We start from the raw sequence: 16,593 nt of genomic DNA on the forward strand, positions 1-16,593 counted from the left end.
AAACTACTGCATACGTTTTTTTTTCCAATGACCCAATGAAATTCACCGATCAGCACTGGCTACAACCTACGAGAACCTTCGACCTCCTGGCAACCCACAAGGACCTCCTGGCAACCCACCTATAGCAAGAGAATTCTCACTACTCTCCATGGTAGCTTCAGTCTAGTGCCGCTAATTTTTCAACATGTTGAAAAATTTGCAGTGACCATAATGAGGCCGCGACTAGTTCCCAGAATGCGGGAACTCCTCACGACCATGAAGGCGCCTCCCCGGCAACCACCCGCGAACGTGTGGCGACCATGTGGCGACTTCATAGTCTCCTGCAGATGCCTAAAAAGTTGCTTAAGTGGGACAGGCCCATGACTTTAAGGTAAGAGGAGGGAAGTCCGAAGAAGGGTCTCGACCCGAAACATCACCCATTCCTTCTCTCCAGAGATGCTGCCTGTCCCGTAGAGTTACTCCAGCATTTTGTGTCTATCTAAAGCTTGAAAGAGATGTATGAGGGTATGCACTAACAAGTGAAGTGGTGGAAGCAGATATGATCACCAAGTTTAGGAGGAATTTAGACAGACACATGGAAAAGAACTGTTTAATTTTGAATCTTGATCAGCACAGATATCATAGGCCGAAGGGACTATTCCTGTGTTCCACTGTTCTATTTTCTATGTTCTATGTAAGTCATTACTTTTGAAATAAATACAAATTGCTGCTAACATTGATTTCACATTTCATACCAGCATGGAAATTATAATTTACATTTGGTGCTTCAGTGCCTATTTATTTATCTCGTACCTAAAATCAACATTCTTATTGCAAGCTATGATTTTGAATAAGCTATTCATAAGCTAACAGAAATGTAATAGAAAAACAAACAAAACAAAAGGTGAAATTGGCCCACCAAGTCCATGCCGATCATTGTTTACTCTCGTTCTTTGTCATCCCACTTTCTCATCCATCCCCTACATACTCGGGGCTATTTACAGAGGCCAATTAACCTACAAAACTGCATACCTTTGATGTGGGAGGAAGTAGGTGCACCTGGAGGAAGCCCACATTGGCACAAGGAGAAGGGTACAAACCGCACACAATCCGCATCTTAGGTCAGGATTGGACCCAGGTCTCTGCTCTACTCACTGCGCCACTGGGTCGAAAATTGTTTAGCACTTGTTTAGTTTTACAATTCCTTGGTGTTGATGGACATTTGACTGGACAGAATGACTGCAACAAACGTGTGACAAGCACGAGAATATAACTTTTTATTTTAAATGTGAAATAACTTCATGACAGAAACGTCCCTCTATTTGAAAAAGACTAAATTAATAATTTGTATGAAGAAGGGTCTCGTCCTGAAACATCACCCATTCTTTCCACCTGTCCCCGCATTTTGTGCCTAATTATCCAGATTTGTACGTTGTGTTCTTGTAATAGCTATGCTGATTGCACAATTTGCAAATTGCTTTTAGTTTAGTACACATTAGGTATATAATGATTACATTATTTGTGAACTGTGCAATATGTTCATAATGAATTTCATGAAAACACATGTTTACTATGAAGCGGTACTTAATATTTCCGCAGAATGTCCGGCTTTCAAAGGTATGTGTGGTGCAGCATTATAAATGATCTCTGTCGTAATGCCAACTCTACAAAGGCAGCACTGGGAATTAGGTTTGAAACTGAGTCACTTCTTCTTCTTGCGCATGGCGTGCACAGCCAAAAGTTGTAGGTCAACTTGTTCTATTTGATCTTTTTGTTTGTGCACGTCGGGTTGATTGCATTAGTCAAAACAGGGTGGACCATGTGAAGTTTGCAATCTCCCACCCCACTGAGTCAATGGAGCGGAATTGTTTGAACCTCTCTGTACCTCTCTGTTGATCCATGGTGCTTGATCAGGTCAGACCAGGGAGATTGTCTGCAAATAGTGGAGTGGCTATTTGCAGTCAGTCGGCACAAAACTTGCTCACCGTTAACAGACCGTGATTCAAACTCTCCTTCCGAGAATCTTAGCTACTTTGTAGATCCTGCAAATGGAGGCAAGAACGAGTGACTTTCCCTTAATCATTCCTGCCCATCTTCCTTGCATGTACCACACTCACACCCAAAAGTACCTAGACACATCCGCTTGGAGGAAATCACACCAGATGAATTCAAGAGTCAAGAGTCAAGAGAGTTTTATTGGCATACGTCCCAGATAGAACAATGAAATTCGTACTTGCTGCAGCACAACAGAATATGTAAACATAGTACACTGTAAATAATATAATAAACAAGAGAAAAAAGTTTAGTGTGTACACACACTCACAAGTACACATACATATATATATATATATACACATATAGACATATACACACACGCACACATACATACACACAAAAAACAAACAATTGTAGTGCAATAATAACAATAATAATAATAAAAATAATAATGGTCTATTGTAGTTCAGAGCTTATTTGAGGAATTCGATATTCCTCATACAGAAAGTCATCGTTCTCTTCCATCAGTACGTTTTCAATTTGTTTCCTCTTATTTATCAAGCTGATAGACAACTTTATTTCGAAGGAATTAAAGCATTTGTGGCAGATAGGTTCACACTACCTTGAGTATATTTTTTTCTTTTTTATATTCACTTTTAATTGTTTTAATTTGATTCCTATCAATATTGTCATGACAACTAGCAAATATTTCACAACTGCAAGAATCAAGTCTTGTATTTGGTGAAAGTGTTATAGATTGATTGCATCTTGTAATAGTCACAACAAGCATGTTTTATTCTTTAATGTTTTGACCCAAAACATTGTCCGTCCATTCGCCCCCACATTTGCTGCCTGGCACGTTGAGTTCCTCCAGCACTTTGTGCTTTGCTCAAGGTTCCAGGATCTGCAGTTGATTGTGTCTCCATGTTTTATCCTTTGTTTCTTTTTTTTTAGAATGCAATAAAGACGATCTTATTGATGTGCTGACCCAGTGCTCGAATGAACAGAGGATGATTATTGGTCAGACCTACAATGCGATGTATGGAAAGGTATGACATCTGACATTTTTTCTCTATTATTCAGTACGTTTTGCATGCTCCTTAAGCCTCTGTCCCACTTAGGAAACCTGAACAGAAATCTCTGGTGACTTTGCACCCCACCCAAGGTTTCCGTGCGGTTCCCGGAGGTTGCAGGTGGTTGCCGGAGGTTGCAGGTAGTGGAAGCAGATAGGGAGAGTGATAAAAACCTCTGAGAACCGCACAGAAACCTTGGGTTGGGCACAAAGTCTCCAGAGATTCCTAAGTGGGACAGGGGCAAAATTCAACCGGCAATGAGCCCAAGTTCTCATGTTGGATTACAGCAGGAGATCACATTCATTTTATAGTCATGGCAGAAAATTAACAAAGTAGGGAATTTCTGAGATCTATGGTTGAGTTGCCGATCGTCTTTAGGAAATGTAGTTTGAGGGAAAACTGTTCACCAGAACTTTGTCAACCAGGATACTTTTCCTAAACACAAAAGCTGGAGGAAGTCAGCAGGTCACTGAGCTCCTCCAGTACTTAGTGTTTTGCTCAAGATTTCAGCATCTGCATTCTCCTGTGTTTCCAGGATGCTTTTGCTTTTGTGGTCGAATACTAACTTTATATCTTCACCTGTGCAAATTCAGACTCGTTCGGTTTTCCCCTTTTCCATCCGCCCACAATAGTTAATACGAAAAAGAATATGTGATTCTGTTACATTCTGTTTGTAGTTTGTTTGGTTGTTTGTTTGTTTGTCTTTTTGCACAAAGTCCGCGAGCATTGCCACTTTTCATTTCACTGCACATCTCGTATGTGTATGTGACGAATAAACTTGACTTGACTTGGCTTGGCTTGACTTGAAAAGTGAAGGATCAGAAATGTATTCATGCAGTTTTGAATACAATAGCATTGTACTGTAGAGAACTGGTTCGATTGACCAGAGTGATTTTGCACACATTACTGAGTTACCATTCAAGCAATTGTCTCATCCATTATCAAGATTTTCATTCTCCCTCCCATTTTCCCCGAGATCAAATTTTCTTCAGAACATGCCATCAATGGTACAACAGGAGAAAATTCTCCCACCCCACTCATTAATCCATATTACAGTATGGAGCTCAGCACTGATCAATCTGTGATATCAATAGTCACAGGTTCCCAATTACAAAACAATCCACTATGGTTCTCTTCCTCCTATTACCAATCAAATTTTATAATTAATTTATAAGATCATAAATTCTAGGAGCAGAATTAGGCCATTTAGCCTACCAAGTCTACACCATTCAATCATGGACTGATCTATCTTTCCTTCTCAACCCCATTCTCCTGCCTTCGCCCCATAACCCCTTTCTAATCAAGAAACTATCAATTTCCGCCGTAAAAATATGCATTGACTTGGCCTCCACAGCTGTCTGTGGAAACAGATTCCACATATTCACCACCCTCTGACTGAAGAAATTCCTTCTCAACTCCTTTCTAAAGATAAACCCTTTTATTCTGAGGCTGTGGTCTCTGGTCTTAGACTCTCACACTTTGCTTTGAATTCCATAGGCTCTGTCTTGTTGGATCAGTCACCCAAATGGGACCATCTTACTGAAGTCCACATGGACTACATATACCATTGTCCTCATAAATACGATTTGTTACCTCTTTGAAAAATGTGATTATATTAGTTAGATAGCATATCCTCATAACAAAACCATGCTGACAATATTTGATCAACCCTTGTCGTTCACATGGACAGTATTCCTGCCCCTCAGAATTATTTTCCCAATAACTTCACTACCACTGACGCTAGTCTCACTAGCCTGTATTTGCAATACTTGATTCTTGAATAAATCAACCACATTTGCTGTCCTTTAGTCAGACACGGAAACCGCTGTCAAAACATGGAGGGGACCGGGGGACAGGATTTCTTGGCGGCCGCGCGCGCATTAGCACACACACGCGCGCGAGGCTTCGGAGGCTCAATCCAGCGCTAAATGCAGCTCAACTCTGCCTGTCTCACCGGGTTAACTGCAGCCCTGTCTGGACTGACGGGATACCAGCGCTGCTTCGCCACGCTGGCCATATTTCCCACAAGTCCGGGAAGGGATGTAAGCTCACCTGGCGGGACAGGCAGAGTTAGCTGGGTTTAGCGCTGTTTCTCTGCGCTGGCCCGTCTGACTGCCGACCAAAGATCCTATAGCGGAGGATCTTTGCTGCCGACCTCTCTGGCCACCTGCGGGGGGGACGGACGGACTCGGGAGGGGACGGTCGACAGCGCCGGAGACCCGGCCGGGATCGATCCTGGCTGCGGGTGAGGCACAGGTCTGTGCCACGTCTCCCTCCTCCAATCACCTCTATCCTCAGTCGCACCCCACCCCCCCCACCCCCTCCTCCAATCATCGCACTGATCATGTCCCACTCCAGTGCCTGCTGACTGACGTCTCTATCATCCAATCGGCGCCCTCGATCATCAGTCCCACCCCCACTGTCTCGCGAAAAGCGGAGATTTCACCGGATTTTTAAATCCGTATTACAAAAACTTGGGGGGGGGGGGGGGTGTCCCCCACCTCTGAAAACATGGAGGGGGCGTGTCCCCTCTGCCCCCCCCCCGGGTTTTTCCGCCCCTGCCTTCAGTCATCTGGCACCTCACCTGTGGCTACAAGCAGCATCAAATAATTGTAGGTACACAAAATTGCTGGCGAAACTCAGCGGGTGCAGCAGCATCTATGGAGCGAAGAAAATAGGCGACGTTTCGGGCCAAAACCCCTCTTTAGACTAATTGTATATTTAAGATCAAGCTGCAAAGATCACAGCAGCTAGACCACGTGGCCACATGCTGACAACTTTAGGAACTTGCAACACATCAACAGAGAATGTTCTGCTGAAACCAGCAGTGTGGCAGCACTCTAGGAGAACTGACAATATGAATCTTGTAATTGATGTTCTCACTCTCGAATATTTAAATATGCTATATCTTGAACTGAAGATAGACACAAAATGCTGGAGCAACTTAGCGGGAACCTTCTACAAACTTCAGATGACACGAAACGTCACCCATTCCTCCTATCCAGAGATGCTGTCTGTCTCGCTGAGTTACTCTAGAATTTTGTGTCTATCTTCGGTGTAAACCAGAATCTGCTGTTCCTTCCTACAAATATCTTGAACTGATGGCTTGTAATATGTGTGGTACAGTGATTGCAAAGGATGCAAGCTCGAATTACTAGAAACCTGGAGAAAACAAGATGCAATAAATTGGTAATGAATGGTGAGGTGCGGGGGCCTTTTTTTGTGACTAATTCAGAGCTCGCTAGAATTTAAAAGAATTCACTCGCTAGAATTTAGAAAATTGAGGGGGGATCTTATAGAAATTTACAAAATTCTTAAGCGGTTGGACAGGCTAGATGCAGGAAGATTATTCCCGATGTTGGGGAAGTCCAGAACAAGGGGTCACAGTTTAAGGATAAGGGGGAAGTCTTTTAGGACGGAGATGAGAAAATCATGTTTTACACAGAGAGTGGTGAATCTGTGGAATTATCTGCCACAGAAGGTAGTTGAGGCCAGTTCATTGGCTATATTTAAGAGGGATTTAGATGTGGCCCTTGTGGCTAAAGGGATCAGGAGGTATGGAGAGAAGGCAGGTACGGGATACTGAGTTGGATGATCAGCCATGATCATATTGAATGGCGGTGCAGGCTCGAAGGGCCGAATGGCCTAGTCCTGCACCTATTTTCTATGTTTCTATGTTATCACCTATCTCTTCAAGCTATGGGTACACTTTTCAGTCAAGGTACAAACATGACACAGATTGAAGAGTGAGTCAGAATCTAATGTCAAGAGTACAGATTAGCACAGTAGCAACAAATCTTGAGTCATTCAGACACAATTAGGTTAATTTTAATCTGCGTCAAATAGTCATCTATTTGTGAAAGCCACCACCTTGTAAGTCAAACATTGCAGTAAGTTACAGATCAAAGGCCATTCTGTTTCAGTTTGATTTTCTTGTGTCAAGAATGACTATCAATCCTTGCCTTCGGAAACCAATGAGCATTACAGTTAAATAATGCAAAGCAGCAACAATGTGAAACCAGTGAACCAGTACACGGGGATGTTCCCTGGAGAACAGTAAACTGAAAGCAGACACTGCCACTCAGAGTGGTAGTGTAAACTGCAAAATGTATCTCAAGGCCTAATTATAGCACACTGCATTGATCAGGCAAGCTGTAGGAAGTGGTCTTGTTAACATAATCTGATACTGACTCCCGTCCAAAGCCGATGAAATTAACTCTCCCACTGATTATCTTGCATCAAAGATCATTCAGGAGAAAGTGGGACGAAGGTTAAACGGTCCCATCACCAAAAGTGGAATTTTACCACTCATATTTCATGGGGTGGATTTCCATGCAGATGCTGCTAATCGTTAACTCTAACTTTGATGGAAAACCTGGAGAAATCTTGGGAAAATGCATGTTTTCACCCTGAGTCTCTGTGTCACATTTAATGCAGTTGTATCTGCACTCATTCATCCCTTTTGCATTTTGCTAAGATGTTAGCAGAAAACTAGTTGAGCTGAAGACCAGAAAAGACATGTTTACTGCCGATTATTCTGCGAAGTACTCCTGCAGATCAGTACTGTTCCAAATATTAGTGAGAAAATTAAGCCTCAGCTTCTCCAGCACATACTCTCCAACCCAATATCGCCTTCTCTCTCACACACTACCCTTCTTCCTTCCCCTTTCTTGTATTCCTGCCATCTTTTCCTTTTCATCTTTCCTTTCCTCTACACCATCAATCCCTATCCTGCCTGATTCTTTCCTCGGCCTTGGTCCACTTAGACTAGTTTAGAGATACAGCGCAGAAACAGGCCCTTCGGCCCACTGAGTCCGCACCGACCAGCGCTCCCCGCACATTAACACTATCTGACACACACCAGGAAGGATTTACATTCACATCAAGCTAATTAACCTACACACCTGTATGTCTTTGGTGTGAGTGAGGAAACTGAAGATCTTGGAGAGAACGTACAAACTCCATACGGACAGCAAGTGTAGTCAGGATCCAACCCGCGTCTCTCGCACTGAAAGCACTGCACGGCAGAAACTCTACCGCTGCACCATCATGCCGCCCACTTCTTTCCCCCTTTTTAATATATGCTAGACGTTAAGTCAGTGAGACACTAAACATAGAAACATAGAAACATAGAAATTAGGTGCAGGAGTAGGCCATTCGGCCCTTCGAGCCTGCACCGCCATTCAATATGATCATGGCTGATCATCCAACTCAGTATCACGTACCTGCCTTCTCTCCATACCCCCTGATCCCCTTAGCCACAAGGGCCACATCTAACTCCCTCTTAAATATAGCCAGAGAACTGTGGGGCCTCAATTACCCTCTGCGGCAGAGAGTTCCAGAGATTCACCACTATCTGTGTGAAAAAAAAGTTCTTCTCATCTCGGTTTTAAAGGATTTCCCCCGTATCCTTAAGCTGTGACCCCTTGTCCTGGACTTCCCTAACATCGGGAACAATCTTCCTGCATCTAGCCTGTCCAACCCCTTAAGAATTTTGTAAGTTTCTACAAGATCCCCTCTCAATCTCCTAAATTCTAGAGAATATAAACCAAGTCTATCCAGTCTTTCTTCATAAGACAGTCCTGACATCCCAGGAATCAGTCTGGTGAACCGTCTCTGCACTCCCTCTATGGCAATAATGTCCTTCCTCAGGTTTGGAGACCAAAACTGCACGCAATACTCCAGGTGTGGTCTCACCAAGACCCTGTACAACTGCAGTAGAACCTCCCTGCTCCTATACTCAAATCCTCTTGCTATGAAAGCCAACATACCATTCGCTTTCTTTACTGCCTGCTGCACCTGCATGCCTACCTTCAATGACTGGTGTACCATGACACCCAGGTCTCGCTGCATCTCCCCCTTTCCCAGTCGGCCACCATTTAGATAATAAATAAATTTAGATAATAAAGACTTTGTGAATCCATTTGCAGCACCATTTATCATTAGATAGAGATACTAGTAAGTAAAATTCTTGTTAGTTCTGTAAAGAATGCATTGGCGGTTTCCATAATATCAATGTATTGTCTGTATTAATGGTTGTAAATCCTTCTTTCTTTGGTAAGGGAACATTGATGCAAAAATATCACAAGTTTTGAAATTATTATAATTGAGAAAATGTTTTGTGCTGGAGTTGTATATGGCACGTGTTAATGCTTTGTTAAGTATGTTGGTATTTTTGTAGCATTGACTTCACAAAGGATATGCCAATGTGTGGTGGCCAAATAAATCCACTTTGTTCTTATCATTTATGGAAATTAATAAATAAGGGTAATTATTATCTATTATTATTAGCTATTATTATAGCTATTTCACCTTTGAAAATTACCTGAAGCTGAAACCACAGTCGTTGGTTATAACAAAATGTCTGTTCATCAATTGCGTGTCTAACTAGTCATTTATTATGTATAATTTCCTCTAAATAACTGATTGGCTACCTGAAATATTTAACAATGACGCAACAAAGCAACATTCATCCACTTGATACAATTGCCATATTCGAAATTATGGCATTCTAAACGTTTATTTTTGTCATTTTAGCAGCCCAAGCTCGCCCTCTTTGCCATTGCAAGGGTCAATTTAATTAACTCTTCTTTTCATGATGAATTGACATTCTCTTGGGCCCAGTGCCAGCATCAAAAAATGGCTCGAAGAATCAATTTCCTTTCAGAGTGACTTCATCTTTCTTTGATATCTCTTACACAGACAAATGAAAGGGATTTCCCCCAGGGTTAAATCACACCGATGTATATTTCTGGGTGAACTTTGGTCCAACAGGGTCACAGGCTCAATACATCTTCATGCATCTGACATCTTTCACCAATATAACTCATGATGCCAGACACAAAATGCTGGAGTAACTCAGCGGGACAGGCAGCATCTCTGGAGAGAAGGAAAGGTGACATTGAGTCATGACCCTTCTTCAGTCTCAACCTGACACGTCGCCCATTCCTTCTCTCCAGAGATGCTGTCTGTCCTGCTGAGTTACTCTAGCATTTTGTGTCTATCTTTGATTTAAACCAACATCTGCAGTTACTTCCTACACATACTGACTCAAGGTGCCATTTGTTTCCTCCTTGCCAAAAGTATCAAACTAACGGACAAACCCCCTTACCTGAGAGCGGATTGTTCAATGCTCATGCCATTGGGTGAGGGGGAATACCCAAGAGGAATATAATATGCTGTTCCTCAGGTTGTGTTGGGCTTCACCCTGGCAGTGGAGGATGCCAAGGACATAGAGTTCGGTGTGGGAATGGGAAACGTAGTTGAAAAGGCTTGCAAATGGAAGCCCAAGCTGATTATCGTGAATCGGCGTTGAGAACAGCCTAATGCAATAGACCAAATTGGAGGAGGTGCATGTGAATCTCTGCCTCACCTGGAATGGCCGTTTAGGCCCCTGGATGGTGAGGGAGGAGGTGGTGAGACAAATGTAGCATCTCCTGTGATTGCAGGGGTCACAGTGAGGATTGGGTTGGGAGGGTTGAACAGACCAGGGAGTCACAGAGAGAGTGGTCTTTGCAGAAGGTAGAAAAGGAAGGGGAAGTAAAGATGTTGAAGGTTGTGGGATGTCGTTGTAGCTGGCAGAAATGTCAAAGCATCGTGCGTTGGACGTGTTTAAGAGGGAACTGCAGATGCTGGAGAATCGAAGGTTACACAAAAAAGCTGGAGAAACTCAGCGGGCTGCTGCACCCGCTGAGTTTCTCCAGCTTTTTTGTGTAACCGTGCGTTGGACGTGGATGTGATAGGGTGAAAGGTAAGGACCAAGGGAACTCAAACTGTTCTATTTGGGGAAGAGTCGGGTTAGGGTTGGGGGGAACCAAGGGGAATGGGGGAAAAGGCAGAAAAGTGAACTCAAGGAATGACAGATCAGTCATAATCTAGAAGCATGGAAAATAGGTGCAGGAGGAGGCCATTCTGCCCTTTCAGAACATGCATTAGGGGCTAAATGATCTACATCTGTTCTCATTTTTATGGTCAATAAACTTTGAATTTATTTCCTTGTTTTCCTTCTGTGAGACTATTTAAAAATGATGCACCAGTTATTATATTTACTCCGTTAGTACCTCAGCTTCCTGACAACAGCTGACCCTAATACACTATTACAAAAGTGATCAAGTTCAACATGAAAGTAGAAATCTGGGGTTACTTTATTGTTGGCTATATCTTGTATTCTATCCTGGAAAAGTTCACCCACCAGAATACTTTTTTTTGAGTACTTTTCTGAACTATGAGTTAAAAATAATAAAATATTATAAACTATAATATATATAGTTCTACTTTTTACACATTAACATTATGCTGAGCTGACTATTTTAGAAATTTATATTTGTGAAGAATTACATCATATTTTGGATAAAAATAAGTTCTGCTCTGTTAATGTCAGAAATAGGCAAATTAAATATGAAGTATCTGAACCAAACAGACTTAACTATTACTGTACAGTATATTGCAGTATTTAAGAATACTTTATTGGCACAGTGAGATCCTTTAATTGCATAAACAATGTATACAAGTAGCAGTCATCTACGATGCTGACAAAGTTACAAAGTATGCCGGCTCCCCCCCTTTGTCCCCGCCGCCGCCGCCGCTGCCTCACCGCTGTCAACGCCCCACTTCACACCTCCGTGATTCCGACCTGGGCTTCAGCCGTGGGCTCCGTCAGCCGCTTTGCCTGACCCGGGTTTCTACCCAAGAGGCCCCGACACGGGCTTCTCTGCGGCGAACCTGAAGGCATCGAGACAGCAGTGCCTCGTTAAAGGCATCCGACCGCGCACCCAGTCCACAGCCGCGACCCGTCGGGAAGCCTTTATTGGATTTATTGGGTTATACACGTCGAGATGTTTTTGCATTTCTTTGATACGAGAAGATATATTTTCCTGTCAATTTTTATCTGTCTAAATATTTTATTGCATTGGAAGATATATTTTTGTTGTTGAGAAACTTGTTACAGATTTTGATCACATGCGTGAATTTAGGCAAAATATAAATATGAGTGCAAAGGGGGTTATATTGCTACTGAAGACACATTTCAATCTTTCTACTTCTGGGATTAATTTTGGACTTAACAAAACATATTAGGAGAGTTCTTAGGGTTTAATGGCACAATAGTGAGCCTGTCGCAAAGAGTTCCAGGATCACATGGAACCTACATCAGGCACAGTGATAATAACAAACCTGTTAGCTCTGACATGGGTGAACACGAGAAAAGCTGCAGGCCCCGATGGCATCTCGGGGCGAGTACTCAAGTCCAGTGCTACGCAGCTAGCTCCAGTGCTCACTACATTATTCAACCTCTCCCTGGACAAGTCCGTTGTCCCTGCCTGCTTCAAAAAATCCATCATTGTACCGGTACCAAAAGATGCCTCCCCAGCCTGTCTGAATGACTACCGTCCGGTGGCCCTTACCTCGGTAGTCATGAAATGCTTTGAGAGGCTGGTGAAGAAACACATCTGCGCCTTCCTCCCTCGGAACATGGACCCGTTGCAGTTCGCATACCGTCCGAACAGATCCACGGACGATGCGGTCTCCCAGGTCTTGCACACCGCTCTCTCCCATCTGGACAGCCAGAAGGGGGGCTACGTGAGGATGCTGTTCATAGACTACAGTTCAGCCTTCAACATGATAGTCCCCACCAGACTGGCCATGAAGCTAATGGAATTGGGGCTCAACACCCCCCTGTGTGCCTGGGTCCTGGACTTTCTCACCGCCAGGCCCCAGGTAGTCAAGATGGGAGGGAATACATCGAAGTCCCTCACCCTGAGCACAGGATCGCCCCAGGGTTGCGTCCTCAGCCCCCTATTGTACTCCCTGTACACACATGACTGTGTGGCTAGGTTCAGCTCCAACTCAATAATTAACTTTGCTGATGACACTGTGGTGGTGGGCCTGATCTCAGACAATGACGAGAAGGCTTACCGGGAGGAGGTGGCTGGTCTAGCACTCTGGTGCCAGGATAACAGCCTCCTCTTGAACATCAAAAAAACGAAGGAGCTGATCATGGACTTTAGGAGGGCACATCATCCGAGGACGTACACTCCATTGAGGATAAATGGGGATCCTGTGGATAGGGTGAACTGTTTTAAATATCTGGGAGTCCACATCTCCGAGGATATGACATGGGCATCACACGCCTCAGAACTCGTGAGTAAGGCAAGGCAGCGCCTTTACCACCTCAGGCAATTGAGGAAATTCAGAGTGTCTCCGAGGATCCTCCAGTGCTTTTACGCAGTGGCGGTGGAAAGCACCTTGTCCGGAAACATTACCATCTGGTTTGGGAATTGCTCTGCCAAGGACAAGAAGGCTCTGCAGAGGGTAGTGCGTTCAGCCGAACGCACTATGGGAACTTCACGCCCCCCTGCAGGAACTATACATCAGGAGGTGCAACTCCAGAGCCAACAATATCATGAGAGACCCCTTCCACACCTGCAACGGACTGTTCCAGCTGCTACGGTCAGGCAAACGCCTCCGTTGCCATACGGTGAGAACGGAGAGGTTGAGAAGGAGTTTCTTCCCAGAGGCCATTCGGACTGTAAACGCCTATCTCACCAGGGACTAACTCTACTGAACGTTATTCCTTCCATTATTTATTATGTAAAAGAATATGTGTGTTATAATTGTGTTTATAGTTTGTTTGGTTGTTTGGTTGTTTGTCTTTTGCACAAAAGTCCGCGAGCATTGCCACTTTCATTTCACTGCACATCTCGTACGTGTATGTGACAAATAAACTTGACTTGACTTGACTTGATATTACAAAGGGTGGGAATGAGAAATTGCTGGTTCATTGTATTTCCATGAATTGATTGATTGAAAGATACGGAATGGAAACAAGCCCTTCAGCCCATGCCGACCATCAATCACCCGTTCACACTTGTTCTATGTTATCCCAATTTCACATCCACTCCTCACTCCCTGTTATTAATTAACTTACAAACCTGCACATCTTTTGAAACTGGAAGAAAACCTAAGCACCCAGAGGAAGCCAATGTGGTCACAGGGAGGATATACAAACTCCATATTGACAGTATCAGGATCGAACCCAGCTCTCTGGTGATGTGAGGCAGCAGGTCCACCAGCTAGGACACTGTGCTGCCCGCAACAGCAGAGGTATACTGCTGGAATTAGAGGCTGATGTCCTGACCTGCTGTGCCACCTTATGGTTGGATTGAATGATATGCACTCAGGAATCTCACAGTGAAATTCACAACTTAAAAGTTGTTTCCAAGAAAGTGAACATATTTGCAAAGTGCAAGTTGTACATTAAGGAGGTTTTACCCGGAAATTATTGCGCCAATGATAACTTTGGGTTGAGACGGTGGCCCTAGGGAAACTCACCAGACATTTCTGGACGATGATTCACCATGGCGCGGCTGACATTTGCCCAGCAGCTTAAGCAAGAGCCGATGTTCCCATAGGACACACAGTGTGGTGTCCTTCACTGCTGAGAGAAAAGGAAGCTTCTGCAGGCATCCTACGATTGTCACGATTCAGTCATGGCAAAATTAACCGCATTGCACAGGGATCAGAAGTAAGATGGTTATTTAACTTCCACACTGTGACAATGATATCTTGTACATAGCGTCTGCTAGTCTCAGTTTTCAAACATCAGCATTGTAGAAAATAAATCTGTGGTGCCCTTCACTGATCGCTGTTTTTTTTTGCCTATTCCTTGATATGTCCACATCTCATAGTGACTGGGCCATGCACAGTATAGGAGTTGTGGGTGTATAGATATACGGGGAACTGCCAAGTACTATTGCCTCATGTTTCCCCTTTCCTCCATTTTCTGAACCTGTACTGTAGCCTCCCTGGAGAGAATACTTTAAGCACCAGTCTGAAGAAGGGTCTCGATCCAAAACGTCACCCATTCCTTCTCTCCAGAGATGCTGCCTGTCCTGTAGATTGGTTATTGCATGTGAACCAATCAGAGTAGTGTAGCATCACTAACTCCACCTTACTGTACACTTTATATTAACACCCATTTCCTACATTAAGTAGTCTTGGAAGCGGTAGTGATGAACTAACAACCTGCTGTAACGCTCTACTATATGTTATGATTAAAGATGATTTAAACTTCAAACTTTAAACTTCCATTAAGTAATTTACACGTCCCTGGAGAGAATACTTCAAGCAGCAGATTGAAGAAGGGTCTCGACCCAAAACGTCACCCATTCCTTCTCTCCAGAGATGCTGCCTGTCCCGCTGAGTTACTCCAACTTTTTGTGTCTATCGTCAGTTTCAACCAGCATCGCAAGTTCCTTCCTACACACTTCAAGAATCATCTCACTTCTAAACGGTACGTACAATAATGGAAATAGGCCTACAAGCTCTTCATGCACCTCTTGAGGGGAATGTACAGGCCCCTCTTTAGTGCACGTTTGGCTTGCATTATGTCACAGCACTGAAGCCAAAGCCTAACTACACAAAATTTTGAGGAGATTGGAATAGACAACACATGCTTATTACTCCAAAAGAGGGAACTTTCCAAGCATATCCCAACATGTTTTTAAAATACTTATAAAGATTGCAGTTTTCTAATCTGATATTCACAGAAAGGCATAGTTAGGTTTCCCTTGTGTCAGTTTCATTGTGTGCTGTTCCATTGATCTCCATTGATCGGTTGATCTGCAGTGTCTCACTGCAGTGCCCACTTGACCTTGCAGCTACAATCTTATGAAGCTGCCCTTTTCACCTTTGCAAACATACAATAAAAGCAGCACTCTTTGGCCAACTCAAAAATACTGTTGCAATGATGCAGATGCAGGCATACTGATGCAGAGTATTCCAAGACACCCCGAAGAGACAGGAGATGCCTCTCTCTACCATCCACCAAGGAATGCAAGACGGAAGGAAGAAAAATGCAAGGAAGACTTATCCTTGTGCGTGAATACAGTGTAGAGTCTGGTGGAGCAGACGTCCAAACATGCAGCTCAAGAGTTGGCCCTTCACATTGTGTGGTTTCATGAGAAATATAATAAAAGCTGATAGTTCTGTGAGTAAACAAATATAGATATTTTCCAGACGAGTTCATTGAAGATCATGCTTAAGATGAAGATAGATGAAAATTGCTGGAGTAACTCAGCGGGACAGGCAGCATCTCTGAAAAGAAGGAATGGGTGACGTTTCCCATTCCTTCCATCCAGAGAAGCTGACTGTTCTTCTGAGTTACCCCCGCATTTTGTGTCTCTCTTTGATGTAAACCAGCATCTGTAGTTACTTCCTACACATGCTTGAGATGATTATGAGGTGTGTTAGTGCAGATATTATTTAAGGATAATATCTGCACTAACTTTTAAGGTCTTCTTGCTGGAGTAATACCTCCAGCTCAAACAAGAATCTTACCAAAAGATCAAAGGTCACATTTTCTACTGGTGTTAAGCCCAGATGCGGGAGCAATTTTGCTTTTCTCTAAGTTAAGTCTATTTCCAACAGCATCATTTCTTTTCAGGTTTCGGAGAAGGGATTTCTCACCAATGATTAACGGGCAATGCACATTTAGAAATTTGACAGTGCGCAGTGGTGGGACATAAATCACCTGTTTGATTCCCCAAAG

This window comes from Leucoraja erinacea, chromosome 1, assembly GCF_028641065.1.
Source record: "Leucoraja erinacea ecotype New England chromosome 1, Leri_hhj_1, whole genome shotgun sequence".
Taxonomy (NCBI): Eukaryota; Metazoa; Chordata; class Chondrichthyes; order Rajiformes; family Rajidae; genus Leucoraja; species Leucoraja erinaceus.